Genomic DNA, 25,023 nt, shown 5'->3' with positions numbered 1-25,023 from the left:
GGAAGTGTCTACGCTCCAGGCAAATATCTGAGCACAAGAAGAGAGACGGAAAGGTGGAAGGATAGAAAGATGACAAAAGTTGTGAACTGAGTGTCGCCCCCAGGCTCGGCTAACACACCCACCTGTTGACTGGAGCTTAAGTGCACAGACAATGCAGCAGGCAAAGTGATCCTTCCTATTTTTCTTCTGCCGTGTCTTCTTCTTTCTTCATTTCTCACTCCATTTCCTCTTTCTAGTGCACTCATCAGCAAGTGATGAACTATCACTAAATGAGGAGAAATGTGTAGGCTGCATTTTGTCTTCTTGAACACCTGAACAGCCACAGAACTTATTTATCTTTATATTTCATTTCATCTCATGGCATTTTTACTACAAAATATTCATTTATCACCCACTTTATCAGACTTTTACTGATTTGTTAGTAATTACCAGTAAAACACAGCTGGACATTAATACAATTTAATTCTTACAAAATTTTTAGTAACATGCTTATAGGAAGAATGAGTAAAGATTTTTTTCATACGCATGACTTGCCCTAAGCTTAACAACATTAGCCTACATTTGTCACAAAAGTAGGTTGAGTGGGATTTTAAAGTCTAATTTTAATTTTGTGCTATTATATTCATAGTAATTTATTTAACATAAACCATACCTGATAAAATACATATAAATATTTGCAGTATTTGGAAGATAATAATATAGAAAGAATTTATAGCAGTGCTGAAATAAACTAGAAAATCCACAATTTGTCTGCATTCGTGAATTACTTTTAGTCTTTTTAGAATCACATTCAACTTCCAAAGAAGTTTGGTGCATTTTGTGAAATTAATTAAAACAAGAATCTGGGTTTGTTTATGCTCTTAAACCTTTATTTAACTTACAAAAGTACAAACAAAAGATTTTCAATGTTTTTACTGACCAACTTAATTGTATTTTATAAATATATAAGCAACTCTTGGGGCGGCACGGTGGCTAAGTGGGTAGCACTGTCACCTCACAGCAAAAAGATCCTGGGTTCGATCCCCAGGTGGGGTGGTCCTTCCTGTGTGGAGTTCTCCCTGTGTCCGCGTGGGTTTCCTCCGGGTGCTCCGGTTTCCTCCCACAATCCAAAGATGTGCAAGTGAGGTGAATTGGAGATACTAAATTGTCCAAGACTGTGTTTGATATAACCTTGTGAACTGATGAACCTTGTGTAATGAGTAACTACTGTTCCTGCCATGAATGTAACCAAAGTGTAAAACATGACGTTAAAATTCTAATAAACAAACAAACAATAAGCAACTCTTGAATTTAAAACCTGCATTACATTAAAAAAAGTTGAGACAAAGGCATGTTTACCAGTTATTTCATTAACTTTCCTAATAATTATACTTTTTATCATTTGGGAACTGAGGACATGGATATTTGCAGTTGTACAAGTGAAAATTTTGACCATCCTTGCTTGATAAAAGACTTGCTTAACAGCCTGTAGTTACTGTTGTCTGATTCTTTCCTTTATGATGCAACAAGCATTGGTAGAAAACAAATCTGGACTGCAGACAGGTCAGTCAAGCACACACACTCAGTGTCTACAAAGCCACACTGTTGTTGGACAGGTACAATGAGGTCTGACATTATCTTGTTTAAATAACCAAGGACTTTTTAGAAAAAGATGTGGCCTTTCTAAAATTTAAATTTTTTTTATTAATGGTACTTCACACAAGCCAGTCAACCATGCTGTGGGCACTAAATACACCCCTATACCATGATAGATGTTGGTTGGATTTTGCAATTATGAAGAAGATGGCGTCTATTTATTTTGAGAAAACATGCTGAAATATGGATTTATCTGACCACATCACACATTTCCCTGTAGTTCCCTTTTAGTCCATCTACGATGCATTGAATTTATGTATGGCTTTGTCTTTGCATTACAGAGATACAGGTTGCATTTCTGGATGCAGCAGCAGAGTGTGTTGAGTGGTTTCTTATGGAATGCCGTCTGAAGGTTCAAAGGTCACATACCTTCAATAGTAGTTTAAATGGTTTGAATAGGGGCTTTTGAACTGATTGACAATTTTCTATAAAGTTTGCCACAAAGCGGTAGAGCCATGACCCATCCTTGCTTGCGAGGACTAGGCCTTTGCTGATTCCTTCTTTTATAAACAGTCACGATACCTTCATGTGTTACCAATTCACATGCATATTGTGGAATATTTCATAACTGTGTATATTGAATATTCAGACCTTTCACTCTTTTTGCCCCATCCCAACTTTTGTGTGTGTGTTGCAGGCATTTGGGTCAACCTAAATATTAAAAGTAATTTTTTTGTCATTTTATCAGTTAAATAAGGGTTTAAGAAAATTTGCAAACCAGACAAATTTTGTTTTTATTAAATTTCACAAATAGCCACACTCATCCAGAAATGGCACTGGTAAATGGCATTGCATGTTGTATGCAGTATAGAATGTAGAACAAAGCTGTAACTAATATATACTAGTGAACTTTTAACACATTAGACATGTGATTTAATGTTTGACTTTTTATGTAACATGCAATGCAGAATTAGGGACACAGCTGTAACTGGTGAACTTTTAGATTTGGATTCCTGCATCATCATATTGTTAGTGACATACTTAATAGTGGTCAAACCTCAGAATATAATTCACCCACCATTTTTGTAGGTAATATACACTATAGAGGCAACAGTATTGAGCCACCCCTTCAATTTTTGAGTTCATGTTGTTTTAGCCATAGCAATTGCTAATAGATAGATGTAATGAATCAATTTTATTGAGGAAATAATTTGCTTCCAACTATATGCTGCAACAGTTTAGGGAAGATCCTCTCCTTTCTCCTCTTATCATCTCTGTGTACAAAGCAAGGTCTATGTAGTTTTATCTTGGAGTTATGCAGGGCTAGACAGCTGCACTTCTCTAAGATCATTAACAGGAACATCAACAACACCCGCACTCTATTCAACGTGGTCGACAAGCTTACAAATCCTCCAAAACAGATCATGCCAGAACTTCTGTCCACAGAGAAATGTAATGAGTTTGCTCATTTCTTCTGTGAAAAAATCAAAACTATTAGACTGACCATCAACGCCACTCAGTCAAACGATGAAACCATGCTGCCCCTACAGACACCTAAAAATAACATGACTATTATGTCACAATTTAATACAATAGACCAAAAAACACTAGAGAAAACAGTTCAGCATCTTAAATCATCGACATGTTGTCTCGACATACTGCCATCTGAATTTTTTTAAACTATTTTTAACTCTGTAAAAACTGATTTGCAAAAAATAGTGAATGGCTCACTAGAATCAGGCGTTTTCCCAAAGTCACTGAAAACAGCTGCCATTAAGCCACTCCTAAAAAAGAGAACTCTGGATGCGTCTGTGTTAAACAACTACAGGCCGATCTCAAATCTTCTTTTCATAGCTAAGATCATTGAGAAAGTTGTTAACAATCAAGTCAGCAGTTTTTTGAATTCCAGTGGTTATTTTGACAAATTTCAGTCAGGCTTTCGAGCTCACCACAGCACTGAAACGGCTCTCATAAAAGTGTTAAATGATCTACGGCTGAATACTGACTCGGGTAAAATATCAGTTCTGGTTTTACTGGATCTTAGTGCTGCCTTTGACACTGTAGATCATAGAATACTGCTGGATAGGTTGGAAAACTGGGTTGGACTTTCCGGAACAGTCCTTAATTGGTTCAGGTCTTATTTAGAAGACCGGAGTTACTTCGTCACTATTGGCAGCTGTGAATCTGACAGGGTGGCTATGACATGTGGAATCCCCCAGGGATCAGTTCTTGGACCTCTTCTGTTCAATCTTTATATGCTGCCATTAGGCCAAATGCTACAGGCTAACAACATTGATTACCATAGTTATGCAGATGACACACAGATATATCTGGATCTCTCACCAGATGATTACAGCCCAATAGATTCACTGTGTCAGTGTCTGGAGGACATCAATAACTGGATGAGCCAGAATTTTTTACAGTTAAATAAGGACAAAACAGAGATTGTTGTGTTTGGCAGCAAAGAAAAGAGGACCAGTGTCAGTGAACACCTCAGTTCCCGGGCTCTAAAAACCAAAGACCAAGTCCAAAATCTTGGCGTTCTAATAGACTCAGATCTCACATTCACCAGCCATATAAAAACCATCACCAAAACAGCCTTCTACCATCTTAGAAATATAGCCAAAATCAAGGGTCTAGTGTGCCAACAAGACTTAGAGAAGCTGATCCATGCTTTTATCTCCTGTAGGGTGGACTATTGTAATGGTCTCTTAACTGGACTTCCCCAAAAGACCATTAAACAGTTACAGCTCATTCAGAACGCTGCTGCTAGAGTTTTAACTAAGGCGAAGAGAACTGAGCACATCACTCCAGTTCTAAAATCTCTACACTGGCTTCCGGTTAGTTACAGAATAGAATTTAAAGTGCTGCTACTGGTCTATAAATCACTGAATGGGTTCGGCCCAGAATACATCTCAGAAATGTTTAGAGAATATAAACCCAGTAGATCTCTTAGATCCATGGACTCAGGTCAGCTAGTTGAGCCCAGAGTCCAAACTAAACATGGTGAAGCAGCATTTAGCTGTTGGGCTGCATATAACTGGAACAGACTGCCAGGAGATATTAGATGTTCCTTAAATGTAGAAATCTTTAAAAACTTTTCTTTTTTCTTGTGCCTATGATTGCGCTCGAAATTTTTGCTATTACCCTCATTTTACCATATTTCTTTTAGTTTTTCATGCTCTTCTAAATTGTAGTGTATATTTTACTATATTTTCTTTTAGTTTTCATGTTCTTAATTTTTTATCTCTCTTGTTTTAATTTCATATTCCCTAAATTGTAGGGTATATTTTACAATATTTTCTTTTAATTTTTCATGTCCTTAATTTTTTATTTCTCTTGTTTGAATTTCATGCTCTCTTAATTGTAACTAAATGTTTGCAAGAAGTCTTTCTGAGGTTCTAGATCTCAGGAATGTTTTAATGCTTTTAATTAATTTTTTCCTTATGTAAATCACTTTGAATTGCCACTGTGTATGAAAGGTGCTATACAAATAAACTTGCCTTGCCTTGCCTATAAAAACATAAAGATACTCCAGTGGTCTGCACAGGGCCTTGACCTCAGCCCCACTGAACAGCTTTGAAATGAACTAGAACATCAATTGAGGCTTTATTGACCAACATCAGTGCCCAGCATCAGGTCCTGGATTCGATCCCCAGGTGGGCCGGTCTGGGTTCTTTCTGTGTGGAGTTTGCATGTTCTCCTTGTGTCTGTGTGGGTTTTCTATGGAAGCTCTGGTTTCCTCCCACAGTCCAAAGACATGCAGGTGAGGTTAATTGGAGATATAGAACTGCCCATGATTGTGTTTGACATTAAAACTTGTGAACTGATGAATCTTGAGTAATTACCGTTTCTGTCATGAATGTAACCAAAGTTTGTAAGACATGATGTTAAAATCCTAATAAACAAACAAACATAAGTCTTCTCAGAATATTGACGGTTGTTATAGCTGAAAAGATAGCACATAGAGGTCACTGTTGTTATGATATCATTTGTTTTTGAAATAGGATGTCCACCAAACGTTGTCCTAATACTTTTGGCCATATAGTGTATGTGCATCATTAATAGACCAACTATTTAACTCATCATAGTGTATTGTAATTATCACAGTTAGACATAAGTAAGATTTAGTTAGGATGTGATTTAAGTATAGTATATACTTCTTTTTTACATACTGAACCTACCATTTCCTAATTATTTCATCTGAGACCATTTAAATGTCATGTTTAGGGAAGTTTATTAGCATTATAATCAGCTTTATTAATCAACTGTTCTTATCAGCTGTATACACAGTCTAAGGTTTGCTACATCTTTATCCCTATAATAAATTAAGCACTACAATAAAAAGCTTCTGAGCTGATTTAAAGCAGAAATGACATTCATTGTGTTTTTGTTAAAAGTCCTGACCTCACTTGTGCATGATATATAGAGAGCTGTAGGAATAAAAGTCTTTGGGGAACATGCATATCAAATTTCCACCCTGCATTCCTGTGATTGGCCATAAAGAGGCCCTGGGACAAGTTGCTAATTTATAGTGCTGTCGAAACATAATTGTAAGCCTGTGGCATGTGTATGAAAGAAAGAGGTGGTGAGGTAGAGTCAACAGAGGAAGGTGCTGATGCTTTTGTTGCATATTCAGTTTAACATGCAAAATATGCAAAAAATCTCCATTATTAAATATATACACTGATCAGCCATTACGTTAAAACCACATCCTTGTTTCTACACTCACTGTCCATTTTATCAGCTCCACTTACCATATAGAAGCACTTTGTAGTTCTACAATTACTGACTGTAGTCCATCTGTTTCTCTGCATGCTTTGTTAGCCCCCTTTCATGCTGTTCTTCAATGGTCAGGATCCCCACAGGACCACCACAGAGCAGGTATTATTTAGGTGGTGGATCAGCACTGCAGTGACACTGACATGGTGGTGGTGTGTTAGTGTGTGCTGTGCTGGTATGAGTGGATCACTGATGAAGGTCTAGAAGATGACCAACTCAAACAGCAGCAATAGATGAGCAATCGTCTCTGACTTTACATCTACAAGGTGAACCAACTAGGTAGGAGTGTCTAATAGAGTGGACAGTGAGTGGACACGGTATTTAAAAACTCCAGCAGCGCTGCTGTGTCTTATTCACTCATACCAGCACAACACACACTAACACAGCACCTCCATGTCAGTGTCACTGCAGTGCTGAGAATGATCCACCACCTAAATAATACCTGCTCTGTGGTGGTCCTGTGGGGGTCCTGACCATTGAAGAACAGCATGAAAGGGGGCTAACAAAGCATGCAGAGAAACAGATAGACTATAGTTAGTAATTATTATGCATTATTAAGTGGCATTAAGTTGATTCTGACTCCTGGTAACTATATGAATAGTGTTTCCCTTCCTGACTGAGGAATTCCTAATCTGCTATGAGTTTTGTCTCATCTGCATATTGATTAATAATTGGTTATTATTTTTTTCCAGCAATCGTACTGTAAAAAGTCCAGTGCTTTTCTCATTATATGTTCACCATACAGGTCGAACAAGAAAGGTGACAGAATGCAGCCTTGTTTAACTCATTGGCTAATGTGGAACCAGTCTGTTTGTTAATTTTCTTGTCAGAACTGTGACTTATTGATCAGTGTAGAATTTAATTTTTCTTGGCTTTCTCCATAGAAACATTTTTGTTTGCTTTTCCATTGCAATATATTATACACACACCCATTTAGTTACTCACAACTAGGGGCAATGTCTATCTTTAGACTAAATGCATGTGGATTGTGGAGGGACACCTAAGTAACCAAAGGAAACCCATGGTGACATGAGAAAAGAATGTTAAACCTCCTTCACATAAGGTTTAGATTTGAAAAGATCCAGCAAAGATGTAGGACTTGTTTTGCATTAGTGCCCATGAAGTGTGACTTTAATATTATATTGTTTAAACCATTATGCCTATTCCTGGTCAATATGGGCCCTAATTTTGCAGCTGAATACTTCTGCTTAGTCATCTTTCAGTTGGATATATTATTTGATTTGAAGCCCTGAAAGCAAGCTCCAGCAAGCTTCAGATGTTGCTTGAACCAGAGCTCCAGCAACAGTAAGATGCAAATAGCTTTGATATGAAGCAGATAAATAGACACAATTCTGATATTATTATTAAATTTCAATCCATTGTTTTGCAGCTGTTAAAACAGCTGTTAAAAAATATAATGGCAGTCCTGGAGCCTTCTGAGAATAAACTCACAGACCATCATTAACCTCAAACACTCGACTAGCGACCATGATGGTAGGCTGGCTGATCTCCAGGCCAAGGTTAGCATGCTTTTATCCAAAGTGACTTACAGTACTGTGACAGTATACAGTGTGAGCAATTGACGGTTAAGGGCCATGCTCAAGGGCCATGCCCAACAGCAGCAACCTGGCAGTGTTGGGGCTTGAACCAGCGATCTTCTGGTTACTAGTCCAGTACCTTAACCACTAGGCTACTGCTTGCCCATAAGGTTACAGCTCAACGTCCTAAGGAGTTACACAGACTTAAAGGTAAACCTGTTCTGTACTAGGCCCATCATACTCAATCAGTTTCAAATATGGAACCAAATTCTGCTTGGGGTGGCTGAACCTCTCTGTTACTTTACTTGCACAGGAAGAACCTCCTCATTATTTTACATATGCAGGAAGGATTTTAATCTTCCCCAACTTCACCTTGGCAGTGGCTCGGAAATGGGCTGCTGTGAAAAAGCTGCTTAACTCAGGACTATACTTTTTACTCACTGCAGATTTTTCATGTTCTGGTGTATATTTGAATAAGTTATAAGCACATGATATACACTTCTGAGGGAATATTAAGTAGTAGCTGTGACTAATATTAGAATTACAATGTTTGTTTATTAGGATTTTAACGTCATGTTTTACACTTTGACAGAAACGGTAGTTACTCATTACACAAGATTCATCAGTTCACAAGGTTATATCCAACACAGTCATGGTCAATTTAGTGTCATCAATACACCTCACTTGCATGGTTTTGGACTGTGGGAGGAAACTTGAGCACCCGGTGGAAACCCACGTGGACACAGGGAGAACATGCAAACTCCACACAAGGAAAGGACCCGGATTGCCCTGCCTGGGCATCGAACCCAGGACCTTGCTGTGAGGCGACAGTGCTACCCACTTAGCAACCGTGCCACCTACTACAGTTACAATAAAGCATGATTGTTTAATGAAAGGCATAGATGCTGGGCACCATGAACCAGCGTATATCCCAACCTGATGACATGTACGCTACTTCCAGAGCCCTGGAGATATGTAAGGAGTGTCTTTCCTGACAAGCAGAGTTCAATGTCCGTATGACAGACCATACTTGTGAACTCCTGCTCTAAACAAAACCAAAGGCTTATAAGCAAGGAGAAAAGGCTAGCAGACTTTTAGCACACCATTTACGTCATTTATCGTTATCTTAGCAAATTTCTCAGGTTCATACAAATTAGGCAAAAGTACAACTAAACCATTGGAAATTATTAATGCTTTTTAAAAATTTATATTTTATCTACTTTTTTCTTCATTATTTTGGCATAAATTAGCCTCTTTATTGATTGGTGTATTTAATGAATGATTCAACTCTGACTGCCTTACGCAAACCTTTACTTAAGTTTCCATCTCCCTCCTTTTGAAAAAAAGCAAAGACCCTTTTGCCTGCTCCTTCTATTGTCCTATAAGTCTGCTAAACTTTGATCTCAAAATATTATACAAGCTGATAGTGCTATGCCTGGAATCCATTCTCCCTTATATTATTATTATCTATTCGTTTACAATAGACACTTCTTCTCCAGTCTAAGACATCTGTTTAACACTCTCTATAACTCCTTCCTCTCCAACACTCCCGAAGTATTGATATCATTAGATGACGAGAAGATTTTTGACAAGGTAGAGTGGAGTTACCTCTCTTATGCTCTAGAATAAATTGGCTTTGGGAAAAATTTTATCTTGTGTGTGAGGTTACTTGATTCTTTCCCGCAGGCTTCAGTTACACCAAATGATATTCAGTCTGAGTATTTTCACTTGTATCGATCTACAGTATAAGGCAGGGGTGCCCCTTAAACCTGTTGTCATCCACAATTGCCATTGAACCCTGATCTATAATACTAAGAAATGAAAGAGTTGCATGTCTCCCTCTATGCTCATGAATTTCACTGTATGTTTCTGTTATGCCAAGTTCACACTACACGACTTTCCAAGTCATCAGGTCACTGTACAGTTCACACTATACAACTGGATCTATTGTAATCGGGAGTCTATTATATCGGTGTGTATTTCACACTACACGACTGATTGGCGATAGGGGGTTTCACACTACACGATCACCAACTGGAATCGCAGGCGAGCTTCTCTGGTCTCCCAAACTACATTTTGTCACAAAAACAAACACAAGAAGTGACGAACAGTTTAATGATACTACTCCCGAAAATGCACGTCAACAAGTAGCGAGCGATTAAAGTTTGTGCGCTGATGTGCAGCGTAAAATCAAAGAAGAAAAATTAATGAATCTGATTGGATTTTGCTTGGATTGTTCTATAGTGAGTTGGAGGTTAATAAATATTTTTTGAAATGCAGTGTTGGTGTTTTGTAGAGAACGATAAGGTCAGAAATACTGTAAAACTTGTGTTGTACCACCTTTTACACTCCTCCCCTGCGTTTCCCCTCACACTGTATCTTGCATCCTCATTGCTTGTTCGACATAGCACTCATTGTCAGTCGGCCAACTCAGATCAGATATCTGACATGCTAGAAATCTCGATCGGATCGAGTTGTTGAGTAGTTCACACATAGTGTTCGAGAGTCGAGTTTCAATCGCCGAGCAAACACCGAGTTGCTCCCGAGCCGGCAAATCTAGCACCGACCAGTCGCTGAGCAAAAGTCGGGGCAAAAGTCATGTAGTGTGAACCAGGCATTACAGGAGAGCTGATCAGTGATGGAAAAACTGAGTCAGAATCAGGAACTTGGGATGCAATTGTGGTGATTTATTTCTCCAAATCCAAAGACAGGTACAAAATATTATACATAAAATAATAATTTCACTGAGATATTCTAACACTCAGATATGACCTAAATTAATAAACAAACTTAAACTAAACTTAAGTGCTTCTCAATTACAGCACCACAATTATATAAAAACACCATACAAAGGATATTTAACAAGCCACCACCCCTCAGATACAAAATAGCCCATTCACAAAATGGTGCAGTCCAAGGACTTCAAATTCCATCAACCATCAGTGCTCGGGTCCTTTGACTTCCAGCACAGCTGCCTGCATGTCCGGTGCAAGCCTGTAAGTAAACGTACTTAAACCAAGCTTTTTGTTTAAAAAAAAGTTAACACTGCTAACTCTACAAACATTTATCCCACTTCTTACAATCATCCCCACCTTCAATTAAAAAAAATCACAGTTTGCATTGAAAACCAAGTAAATGATTGTGGTGTCTGTACATTGCAGCACCCAAACAAAAGTGTACCAAACTTCATTACAGTTTCCAACCTACCTGTCTCTGTTCCTGCTGCTAAACTAAACTTAGATGAGAGGGAAATCTTAACTGTTAATTTGATGGCTAAAATGTATTCTTTACATGACCTTTCCATTAAAATTGCCTTACATATTTTTCACACATGCCCCCCCCCCCCCCCCTTTCCTTGATTGACTTGATCAGTTCTGTTAAAATTAACATTCTCCCATGTTTCTCCTACTTATTTCAATGCATAGTACTTTTTCTTCCTGAGGCCTTTTTTCATAATGTTAAGAGGCTGAGTTTAGAGTTTATCTGGAATAAGAAGGTTCTCAGGTTGTGTTAACAATACCTGCAAAGGCGTAAATCACTCATTGGGCTAGCACTACCAAACTTTAGGTTTTATTGGTAATTTTAGTCCATCACAAAGTCTAGCAAAGATGTAGGACTTGTTTTGCATTAGTGCCCATGAAGTGTGACTTTAATATTATATTGTTTAAACCATTATGCCTATTCCTGGTCAATCTGGGCCCTAATTTTGCAGCTAAATACTTCTGCTTAGTCACCTTTCAGTTGGATATATTATTTGATGGCTGATGCAGGGAAAACCAAAGCCCTGAAAGCAAGCTCCAGCAAGCTTCAGATGTTACTTGAACCAGAGCTCCAGCAAAAAACCTCCATTGGTAATTTTAGTCTATCACAAGGGACAAATGACTTAAGCCAATATTTCATAGGCTTTTCAATTTTTATGTACTCATAGCATATTATACGTTACATTTGTTTTGTGTTCTGTTGACATTGTACAAACTGCCTTGTGTTTGGGGTCTCAAATACCCCAGTGTTTTGTGGTTAAAATTAGTTACAGAGTAACCAACTTAATTAACCAAATTAACCAAAGATTTTGTAAAGGGTATAAGGTGTTTGGAACACAATATACATATAAAATATTATTTATTTGCAGTTTCCATAATATTAGGAACAGTCATGTCATATTAAGCTGATTGACAAAGGCTAAGGATATTTTGTAAACTATTAAAGAGACTCTGGAGTTTTAATGACCCTAAACAAGACAATAGGGTTTGACATATGAGCAGGAAACCAGAAAAATAATGTAGCAAGAATAGCAAAATAAATTGTTAAGAAAAATAAAATAACAAAAATATATAAATCTAAATCAATGTGCATGAACAGACTGGTACTTTATATCTCATGTTGTTATTCAGTTTTATCTCATGTCTGTTTAATAGACTAGTGTGACATTGGAACCTGACTGCTTGAGTGATTTATCTTTGTAATAAGTTTAAATTCAGTTTTTGTAGGTGATGCAGTACTTTATGTACACTTTACATCAACCAATATAAAGGAAAAGCACTTTGAGGCATTTTAGTCCAACATCCCCCAATGCTGATATATTTTATAGCCCGATTCTACACATGATAATCCAGCTGCCTGAGGGTTTTATTCAGCAGGGGGGAATATTTCACCACTCTGTCACCTGGGCCTTCACCCTGTAAATAACTGCCTGTTGAAACTGCTGAAATGAATTAGAAATGGGCTGCATGATTTCATCCCGTGATGGGGTAATACCTGCTGTGACAAGACACCGCAAATGATCACAGCTGCCTGTTGTCTGGGCCGGTTGAGATCGTTTTTTGTTTTATGGCCATTTGGAGGCAAGGACAGCTTGGATGCACTCACATTCCCAGCTCAGTTTCAGCCGTCCGTCTGAAATCTCTTCAGCTCAGTTTCGCTTCAGTGGTTACGATGGCTTTCATCTTTACACCTAGCTATCTTAACAGCTTCAGTTTCCACTGCACAGACAGACTGAGAAGAGTGCAGATGTGTTCTCATGGGGTACCAGATACAGCTACAAGCTAATCAAGATTTAGTGTTGTTTAAAGAAACACACACAACTGCATTTTATTACCAATGAGCATTATGCACATTTTAGCAAATTTGCTGATTTATCATGTATGTATTCACCCAAACAGGTAATTTTCTATTATCTAACAGGTAATTAAACTATTAATAGTAATATACACTCACTTTTTCTTCTAAATCTTTAATTCTACCACACATACCAAAGATCCCATTGAGTAAAAAGAAAAAAAATCCCCACATAATTAACCTCTACCACCAGCCTGAAATGTTGACTTAGTACAGGCTGCAACTTTTTACTTTCAAAATTTTGGTATGCCTGTGCCCAGTGTAGCCCCCAATTCCTGTTCTTGGTGGATAGAAGTGGAACCTGATGTTTTACTGTTATTGCCTATCTATGTAATAATTCAATATGGTGTGTTCTACAAGACCTTTCTGTTTATTTGAATAACCACATTCATAAAGTCAGCTTGATCCAGACTGGCCATTCCCTTTTGACTTTATCCATGGACCTGCTGCTTACTGGTTGTGGTTGTTTTTTGTGGCAAATCCATCTTTTGTGAACTTAAGAGATTGTTGTGCTTCAAGATCACAGGAGATACTCAAACTAGGCTATCTGACCCCAACAACTAGCCATGGTCAAAGTCACTTAGATCACACCATTACCCCACTTTGAGGTTTAAAGTAACATGAACTGAAGCTTTGGGCCACAGTGTACGTGTGATTAGCTATCTCAAGCTTTTAACTTACCTGAACAAATAATTTTATACTATAACTGTAACCCTTTAATGTAAAATAATACAACCCCAAATCAGAAAAAGTTGGGACAGTGTGGAAAATGCAAATAATAAAAAACACTGAGTTTCTTACATTTACAAAAAAAGACCTGGAATGCTGATTCATCTGACCACAATACACTTCCACTGTGTGATGCCTCTGAGCCCAGAGAAGTCGATGCCACTTCTGGACATGGTTAACATAAGACTTCTTTTTTGCATAGTGAAGTTTTAAGTGCCATTTGTGCATGTAACTCTGTATTGTAGTGCTTCACAAAGGTTTGCCAAAGTAATCCCTCACCCATGTGGTTATATCAGCTATTTTTGAGTGGCGGTTCTTGATGCAGTGCCGTCTGTGGCATTGAAGATGATGAGCGTTCAGCTTAAGCTTGCGCCCTTGGCCTTTAAGCACTGAAATTCCTTCCGATTACATGAATGGTTTAATGATATTATGTACTGTAGGGGGAGAAATATATAAATCCCTTCCAATCTTTTTTTGAGGTACATTGTTTTTAAACATTTCAATAATTTTCTTATGCATTTGTTGACAAACTGGAGATCATCTGATCATCTTTACTCATCAAAGACTCAGCCTTTCCTGGATGCTGCTTTTGTACCAAACCATGATTACAATCACCTGTTGACATCATCTGTTTAGAATCACATCATTATTTAGTTTTTCACCTCATTACTAGCCCTAAATCGTCCCCGTCCCAACTTTTTTTTTGGAATATGTTGCAGGCCTGAAATGCAGGAATGGATGTTTATTAATAAATAAAATGAAGTTGTGCAGATAAAACATGAAATATATTGGGTTCAAACCGTCTGCAATCAAATAGTAGTCAAAGTAAATGTAAGGGACACGGCATTTTTTTTTTATTTGCATTGTCTATACTGTGCCAACTTTTTCTGATTTGGGGTTGTATATTGTTTAGTATTTTTATGCTCTTAAAAATTCTAGGAACAGCTACATCTGTCAAAAAGTAATTAAACGCTACATTTATCAGACAAGAAGTTCATGTGTATTTAATATTTAAAAATGATGAAAATATGTGAATGAGTGATTGTATGGTTGAGTGTGTTCATGTCCCATGTGTCCTGACTTGTGCTCAGTGTACTCTGGACACACCATGACCCTGATCAGGATGAAACATTTACTAGAGAGTTTTGGGTTGCAAGGTGACACAGCAGGAAGTGTGTGTGCTACACATAACCAATATCCTGGGTACCACAGTTCAAACCTTGCCTTTGGTCACTGTTAGTGAAGAGACTGACTTTTTGTTCCTAGGTGTGAATGAGTGTGGGATTAAATGGATAAATAAGTTATATGCCTGTCCTTTATTTCTAAAAGCTCTAGAGCAATCATGGCCCCAGTCTGGTTTAAGCAGAGATGTTCACAAGTCACATAATACATATATATATATATATATATATATATGCTTGTCGTAGTTGGTTACTTTTCATCCCCCACATCCCTAACCCATGGCTGGTGGTGTGACTATGTTATGTTCTTATGTTTACATGTGCTTGTGTGCTGTAAGGGGCTTTTTTTCGTGTTACCATAGTGTGCTCCTCAGGAAGCACAATCTGGTTGCTGTTTTTTTTTATCTCCTACTCCCCCCTGTCATATTGAATGTTCTGGACGGGTTGATGGCTAATTTCGCTGTAATTGTACCTGTTGCAATTTATAGTGACAATAAAGACTACTACTACTACTACTACTACTACTACTATATACTGTATATATATATATATGTGTGTGTGTGTGTGTGTGTGTGTGTGTAATTGTCACACATAACTAATGCTAACACATGGTGAAGCTAGGGACTCTTGTTGTTTACGAGTCATTTTTTTGCGAGTCATGAGTCGAGTCCAAGTCATTTGAAACTAGTCTGAGTTGAGTCTGAAGTCGCTGTGTGTGCGACTTACATGCGACTCCATCTCTGGGTTTAAGACATTACTGATGATACATGTAGTGGCATTCAAAAGTATTGATTTGTTCATATTGCTGTTTTAAGACAGTTAAAGTTGATGTCTACTCACTGAACATTGTAACACAGTTACTTCCCTTCAGCTGTCTATGAATGTCAAAATGACATTTTTATTGTTGTTTTAACTCATGCTTGCTCCACACTCCACAGGGTGTCTAATTAGCACCTCAGGCTGTGAACTACAGTCATAGACCATGTTGGCTTTGCCTACTATAGAAAAATATGCCTTAGTTCAGTTCAGGTATCCAGGTCAGTTTTGTGTATGTGATGGACAGTCTGTGGCCCATGTCAGAAGGTTAATAATCTCTGTTCTTGTTTGGCCAGTCCAACCTTGTCTTTTGACTTTGTTTCATCCATCAGGGGCTCTGACATGGGGCTCGGCTCAGAGAAAGTGTTCGGATGCAACCTGCTCATCTGTCAATGCCTCAGCGCTCTGTGACGTGTCTATCTCCCCGGCTTTGCCAAGGGGGACACAAGCTTTTTCTGGCCTGGTATCTTTTCAAACACGATGTTACATTTTGTTACAGCAAGGTGTGCAAAAGAGTCCAAGCAGACAACAGCAGAATCTTAGCTTTTAGATTCTGTGCTTCATTACTGCCGTCCAGTGGATTCTCAGATGCTCAGTTTGGAATCTGTCAGTTCCTTGAGGCCAGTATATGTAAAAAAGAGAGAGATAGAGGACTAGCTAAAGTGGAGGAATAGCTGCAGGTGTTTTGGAGGAAGATCTTATCAGATGTTAACTGAGGAATGACACCTTAATGGAGCAGCAGGGGTGCAATTACGCCTGCTCCTCAAACCCCCCCATTCCTCCCTCCCTCAGCTCCCTTCCTTAGCTCCCTTGCACTCTCTGCCTTTACTGACAAATTAAGATAAATGATACAGATAAGTCTCGGCTGCTCCTTGTCTGTTCGGCACCCAGGTACACAGGTACACTTTCTGAACGTGAGAACTGGCAGCAGGTTATAGCTTAGGTTACTGTTATGGCTCCAATGGATATACAGCTGTGGGCAACATTTTTGGCACTAATGACATTAAGTTTTGAAATGAAGTGAATTAATTGAAGTAAAATAAGTAAATTAACACAAACAATAAAATAATCAATAAATAAAACAAGAAAAAATCCAGATATGTGAATATACATTGATAATGAGTTACATTTAATAAAAAATAGAAAAAATAAACAGTAATTGTCTTCGGGATCAATAAAGTATCTATATATTTATCTATCTAATTATGGCCTGTGCAAAAGTTTGAAAACTCTACTACATCAGCACTTGATAACACTCTCTTTAGCAAAAATCACATCTTGTGAACACTTTTTTTTTTTTTTATTGATTTAAAATTAACAATAACCAGCCACTTTGTTCAGTGCTTGGCTGGAGCGGTGCAATAAAACATCAAAGTGCACATATGAGACGAATCTGCATTTGTGTGGAATAACTGTCAAAGCCACTCTAAAAGCTTCACATGTATCTGTGTTTAGCTTTTAAACTTGTTATAGCTCAAGGTTCTGAGAAATTGTAAGAATCAGCTTTTCCGAGAGTCTAAAACAACATAGAAACACTAAACCTCTCTTAATTATTACTGCTCATAAGTTCTCTCCACTAACACATGTTTAAGTACAATACATCCTTATGGGGGAAAAATACCCTAAAACTAAATGCCTTTTAAACTAAACACTACTCCCAGAACCAACTGACGTTGAGTTTGAAGGTACAACTGTGTGTGTGTGTGTGTGTGTGTGTGTGTGTGTGTGTGTGTGTATATACAGTGTATCACAAAAGTGAGTACACCCCTCACATTTCTGCAGATATTTAAGTATATCTTTTCATGGGACAACACTGACAAAATGACACTTTGACACAATGAAAAGTAGTCTGTGTGCAGCTTATATAACAGTGTAAATTTATTCTTCCCTCAAAATAACTCAATATACAGCCATTAATGTCTAAACCACCGGCAACAAAAGTGAGTACACCCCTTAGTGAAAGTTCCTGAAGTGTCAATATTTTGTGTGGCCACCATTATTTCCCAGAACTGCCTTAACTCTCCTGGGCATGGAGTTTACCAGAGCTTCACAGGTTGCCACTGGAATGCTTTTCCACTCCTCCATGACGACATCACGGAGCTGGCGGATATTTGAGACTTTGCGCTCCTCCACCTTCCGCTTGAGGATGCCCCAAAGATGTTCTATTGGGTTTAGGTCTGGAGACATGCTTGGCCAGTCCATCACCTTTACCCTCAGCCTCTTCAATAAAGCAGTGGTCGTCTTAGAGGTGTGTTTGGGGTCATTATCATGCTGGAACACTGCCCTGCGACCCAGTTTCCGGAGGGAGGGGATCATGCTCTGCTTCAGTATTTCACAGTACATATTGGAGTTCATGTGTCCCTCAATGAAATGTAACTCCCCAACACCTGCTGCACTCATGCAGCCCCAGACCATGGCATTCCCACCACCATGCTTGACTGTAGGCATGACACACTTATCTTTGTACTCCTCACCTGATTGCCGCCACACATGCTTGAGACCATCTGAACCAAACAAATTAATCTTGGTCTCATCAGACCATAGGACATGGTTCCAGTAATCCATGTCCTTTGTTGACATGTCTTCAGCAAACTGTTTGTGGGCTTTCTTGTGTAGAGACTTCAGAAGAGGCTTCCTTCTGGGGTGACAGCCATGCAGACCAATTTGATGTAGTGTGCGGCGTATGGTCTGAGCACTGACAGGCTGACCCCCCACCTTTTCAATCTCTGCAGCAATGCTGACAGCACTCCTGCGCCTATCTTTCAAAGACAGCAGTTGGATGTGACGCTGAGCACGTGCACTCAGCTTCTTTGGACGACCAACGCGAGGTCTTTTCTGAGTCGACCCTGCTCTTTTAAAACGCTGGATGATCTTGGCCACTGTGCTGCAGCTCACTTTCAGGGTGTTGGCAATCTTCTTGTAGCCTTGGCCATCTTCATGTAGCGCAACAATTCGTCTTTTAAGATCCTCAGAGAGTTCTTTGCCATGAGGTGCCATGTTGGAGCTTTCAGTGACCAGTATGAGAGAGTGTGAGAGCTGTACTACTAAATTGAACACAGCTGCTCCCTATGCACACCTGAGACCTAGTAACACTAACAAATCACATGACATTTTGGAGGGAAAATGACAAGCAGTGCTCAATTTGGACATTTAGGGGTGTAGTCTCTTAGGGGTGTACTCACTTTTGTTGCCAGTGGTTTAGACATTAATGGCTGTATATTGAGTTATTTTGAGGGAAGAATAAATATACACTGTTATATAAGCTGCACACAGACTACTTTTCATTGTGTCAAAGTGTCATTTTGTCAGTGTTGTCCCATGAAAAGATATACTTAAATATCTGCAGAAATGTGAGGGGTGTACTCACTTTTGTGATACACTGTATATATATATATATATATATATATATATATATATATATATATATTAGGGCTGTCAAACGATTAAAATTTTTAATCGCGATTAATCTCAGAATTTCCTATAGTTAATCGCATTTTTTTTTTAAAGAAGAAAACAAGGATTTTTAAGTGAAATTTTACCATTAAAATGGTGAACACATTTTATGCTAAATGTACTTATGTTAAAAACTGCTGGGACAAGAGAAAACTGTAAGGGACTTTTATTCACTCACATACTAGGCAGTAATACAGGGGTGGGCAATTGAATTTTCCAAAGGGGCCACATAAGAAACTGGGACTGTTGTGGAGGGCCGGACCAATAAGGTGAACTTAATTCTGCTCAATATTAATTTTATCTCTTTATTTACATTTACATTACATTTTCAGCATTTAGCAGACGGCTTTATCCACAGCAATTTACATTACAGTTACAGTTTACAGTCTGAGCAATTGAGGGTTAAGGGACTTGCTTAAGGGCCCAACAGCAGCAACCTGGCAGTGGCGGGGCTTGAACCAGCGACCTTCTGGTTACTAGTCCAGTACCTTAATCACTAGGCTACAACTGCCCACTCTTTATGAAAAGCAGTAAATTGTACAGTTCTAATAAGCTGTTAATGTTTAGATGTTACAATTAGAAAATTAGAAGTAGGCAGAGTAAAAACATCAACATTATTTCACTATTTAAACAAACAAATGCAAAAAAACAAAAACAAATGTGAACAAAATGTGCAGGTTTTTAAACTTTACACTATTTTGTTTTGAGTCTAATTACCTCATTTGTTTTTCAGTCCTTTGTTACTGTTGGATATTCTTTTTAAAATCACAAAGCTGGTCCTGACTGCTTCAGTTCTGGACGTGTTAAACTTTATAAAAAGTTCTTGTTGCTTTTGCAGTTTAGTTAGTGAAGCTTCAGGTGTGACGCTCTGCATCGTTCATGTTCTTGTATTTCTCAGTTTAGTACCGTAACAGCGATTTAAACCCTAAATTGTGATCGTTAAACAGCTTTACACCTGACTTCAGTAAATAAATACTTCAGAAGTTCACGTCTTGTTAAAAACTCGACCGTCAATCACACTCAGTTCTGTTCGCATTACGGTGAAGCTGATACACTCACACACACGTCAATCCAAACTTGCGGATATTTAAAGACACAGCGCTCCCGTCAAAACAATCCTGTTATATTGCATGTGTGATGTACATTTATTCACATCAAATTTTTAATTGCCACGAATCTCATGCGGGCCGGTTGGGGATGTCTCGCGAAGCCGGATGTGGCCCGCGGGCCGTACAATGCCCAGGTCTGCTCAACATGAACTGCGGAACTTGTGTTAATGGCACTATTTTTTTTAATCGCGTTAAATTGAGATTGCGTTAATGCGTTATTATCGCGTTAACTTCGACAGCCCTAATATATATATATACAGTATATATATATATACTGTATATATATATATATATATATATATATATATATATATATATATATATAATACTAATATTATAATACACTGAATAAAGTATATATTTTACTCAGATTTGTCTTTTTTCACCACTGATCTTTTGATGTGTTCTTAGCTCTTGATAGGTTTGTATGATAAGTTGAAGATTTTTATCAAACTCTTTGGTTGGTTTGAGAGTAAGCAGTGGTCTCTCAGGAATTCTCCCTTTGTAGACTTTTACCATAGTACAGAAGTCACAGTCCTTAAAAAGTAATCAACACAGCCTGATCTCATAATAAACCTGTAGTTTTTCTAGCAATTTTTATATTTGTATTTCTCCTTAATTTTTTTTAATTCAAATAAATTAATCCATTCATTCAACATTCATTCATCCATTCAACAGTAAAGATCCTTGTGTTCTTTCTGTGAGAAGTTTTGCATGTTTTTTTCTAGTCGACATTTTTTCTGTGTGTCAGTTTCCTACCTCCCCAAAATGCAGAAAATACAAAGTCTTCTCTGGGTGAGAATAAGGAAGTAAATGGGTAACTGTGTTGCCCTGGGTTGAGTTTACGCCCTGGGTCCTGGGTGTATTACTGCCAAGTTTTTAGCAGACAACAGATGAGATAAAAAGATGTGTAAATAGATCAGTAAACAGCCTGCAATGTGTCTGCAGGAAACTATTTAGCCCTGGGTTCTAATACCACACACTTGTGTTATTGGCTTATGCTATAGATACCCAAGTTAAAAAGTATGAGCAATACTGAACACCAAGCATGATGAGTATTGTATGAGTGTTAGTTGCCCGGTGTGTTCTCTTATCAGTATGTGAGAGCATCCATACCCTGCAGCTACAGGTGTGTGTTTCATACGACTCTGTGATTTAGCCTGTGGGAGGCATGGTGTTTCACCGAGCTCTCTCCCTAATCCTATCAGACAATCCCAGCAGCCTGAACCCCAGGCTCCGGCCTAATCCATCTTTATCTGAACCCAGACAGAAAAAAGAAAGAGAAGAGAATAAGAGTGTTTGAGTTTTAACCTTTATTAAAACCTTCAGTGTTTTAGACCGATGTAACGGCTAATAATGCTGCATGACAGACAATGATCCTGTTGGGCCTACTTCAAAACCATAAAAATAATATTTTTACCTTTACCTAAGGTTACTTTAACTAACATAATGATTTATTATATGTAACATCATTTCACTTCTCTAAAACTTTTCAGTAGGTTGATAGGCTGCTGAGTGTGTGTTGCTCAGCAATTGATACACCCTGCCCTAGGTGTATTTCAGCCTTAGGACCAATCTTACCAGGTGACCCCAGACTCAACATGACATCAACCAGAAAAAAGCAATTTTTTGGAGTGAGGAAATTTATGAAACATTACTCAAAATTGGCAAGGTGGTGCAGTGTGTAGTGTGGTTACCACATAGCCACATGGGCCCAGAGGTCACTGCTGCAGCAGCAAAAGCGTGATTACCACTTCCAGTCTTTTCTACTTCACCAATTCTTTCTGTAGATCACCCAACCAGACTGGTGGCATCTTTAACACTGGAACTGTCTGTCTCAGAGTTGGCAGACTACATAGGCAAGCATAATTTATTAAATTTAAATATTTTATTAATATATATATATATATATATATATATATATATATACAGTATATATATACTGCAATCAATGTGTTCAATCTAAGAACAACTTCATCCTGTATAAGATTGTTGTGGGTCACAACATTCCGTTACTTACACCACTCACTTAAACAGGGACAGTTTAGAGTAGCCAGTCCACGCTATGGCATGTTTTGGAAGGTGGAAAAAATTTAAGTAAACCTACCGAACTTTACACACACACACAGCAACCAGAGGCAAAGATCAAAGACATGTTCCCAGGACACTGTAGCTGTGCAGCACTAACACCACCTTGCCATCCTACCACTACAACTGAGATCCGGGTTTAAATCTCAGCAGTGCTTTGGGCTGCTCAAGCATCTATGCAGACATGACATACAACAGCCAAGCCACTGGGAGGTGCACTTGTGAGTGCACTCTTAGTCCCAAGCACGAATAAAATAAGGACGACTGCGTCAGAAAGGGCATTTGTGGTGGCAATGTTTTGGCCAGTGGGGGGAGGAGGCTGTGGAGAGACCTCCCTACATATTTATCCATAGGCCATTCCTGCTGCATCTACAGAACTGTGTCCTTCCTGTAGCTCAGTGGTGTCCAAACTTTTTTCTAGGAGGGCCAGATTTGATAATGTGAAAGTGCCCTAGGGCCAACAGTCCCTGATAACATTATTTTAAACAATAAAATATGCATATAAATACGCTGTTATTTAATAGTTTTATTTTTACACAGCGAACAACAACCAAATGTAAGCATTCAGATGAACAAATCAGAACAAGCTGTTTGAATTTCTAACTGAACTTTAAAGCTTTCAGAAACTCTGTAAAATAAGACACATTCACAAAAATAAAGCTTAACGTGGTTTTATGTCCTAAAAGAACGACACAGGGACTCTGAGTTTCTCAAAATTATTACTGGGCATAAGTTTTCTCCACCTCTCAAATTCTTAGGTCGTTGCTTTAGTACAATACGTCACTTTTGTTTGTACAGCCTGTGTCGCTTTTATCACGTCACATTAATGAGTAGGTCTCATTCACGGTTTTGCTGCTTCTCATGCAACCATCTGGTAAAAAGTGGAATTGCATCTTGAATTAGGATAATTTTTTTCCCCCTGTCTGACTGTGCATGTGGGCCACAAGTAATGCAATCTAAGACAGAAGACGCAGGCCATATAAAATCCGACCTCGGGCCGTGATTGTCCCGCGGGCCGGACTTTGGACATGCCTGCTGTAGCGGTTTATAGACTACCTTTCCGTAATTTACTGGGGTGAGCGGGTGTAAAACTTTTATTGGATGGATAAAGGTTAAATACTTATCACTTCTTGTATGTTAACTATGATTATTAAAAGGAAATTTGTGGTCAAATATAGGTCACAAGTGTGTTACAAATCATCAATGCTACTATTCTGAGAAATTATTTATAAGTTACTCATCAGGAACTTACCCAAATATATTTATAAATATATATAATAGTATATAATAATATATAAGTATATATAATAGTATATAATTTACTATTCTAACCCTTTAAACATGAATAAAAAAACATAAAAAGCAGGACGTTTATTAACTGTAAAAAGTGTATGCAATTTTACTCTGTTGCACAGACATATAAAGATCATATGATTAAATATATCGGGCGTGTTTATATGCCATTTATAAACCATTTTATAATGATTATAATACACACTATATTGCCAAAAGTATTTGCTCGTCTGCCTTCACGTGCATATGAACTTGAGTGACGTCCCATTCTTAATCCATAGGGTTTAATATAATGTCGGCCCACCCTTTGCAGCTATAACAGCTTCCACTCTTCTGGGAAGGCTTTCCACAAGATTTAGGAGTGTGTTTATGGGAATTTTTGACCATTCTTCCAGAAGTGCATTTGTGAGGTCAGACACTGATGTTGGATGAGAAGGCCTGGCTCGTGGTCTCCGCTCTAATTCATCCCAAAGGTGTTCTATCGGGTTGAGGTCAGGACTCTGTGCAGGCCAGTCAAGTTCTTCCACACCAAACTCGCTCATCCATGTCTTTATGGACCTTGCTTTGTGCACTGGTGCGCGGTCATCTTGGAACAGGAAGGGGCCATCCCCAAAGTTGGGAGTATGAAATTAAGAGTTCCTTTCACTGGAACTAAGGAACCGAGCCCAACTCCTGAAAAACAACCCCACACCATAACCCCCACTCCACCAAACTTTACATGTGGCATAATGCAGTCAGACAAGTACCGTTCTCCTGGCAACCGCCAAACCCAGACTCGTGCATCGGATTGCCAGACGGAGAAGTGTGATTTGTCACTCCAGAGAACACGTCTCCACTGCTCTAGAGTCCAGTGGCGGTGTGCTTTACACCACTGCATCCAATGCTTTGCATTGCGCTGGGTGATGTAAGGCTTGGATGCAGCTGCTCGGCCATGGAAACCCATTCCATGAAGCTCTCTACGCACTGTTCTTGAGCTAATCTGAAGGCCACATGAAGTTTGGAGGTCTGTAGCAATCGACTCTGCAGAAAGTTGGCGACCTCTGTCTGTCTCTGTCAGTCTGCATGCCTAGGTGTTTGGTTTTATACACCTGTGGCCATGGAAGTGGGACACCTGAATATAGTGGATAGAGTTGTCAATCAATGAAAACCATAATAACCTCTGCTGCTGTACCAGTCACCTTCAATAGTTAACTTTAAAAATGCATTGATTCCAACAAATATACTGTTTTTTGGTAACAGTATAAATGTATTTATTTATTAGGGTTTTAACGTCTTGTTTTACACTTTTGGTTACATTCACAACTGCACAGGTAGTTACAGGTTACACATGATTCATCAGTCCAG

This window comes from Trichomycterus rosablanca, chromosome 10, assembly GCF_030014385.1.
Source record: "Trichomycterus rosablanca isolate fTriRos1 chromosome 10, fTriRos1.hap1, whole genome shotgun sequence".
Lineage (NCBI taxonomy): Eukaryota > Metazoa > Chordata > Actinopteri > Siluriformes > Trichomycteridae > Trichomycterus > Trichomycterus rosablanca.
Note: the sequence above shows the minus strand (reverse complement) of the source record.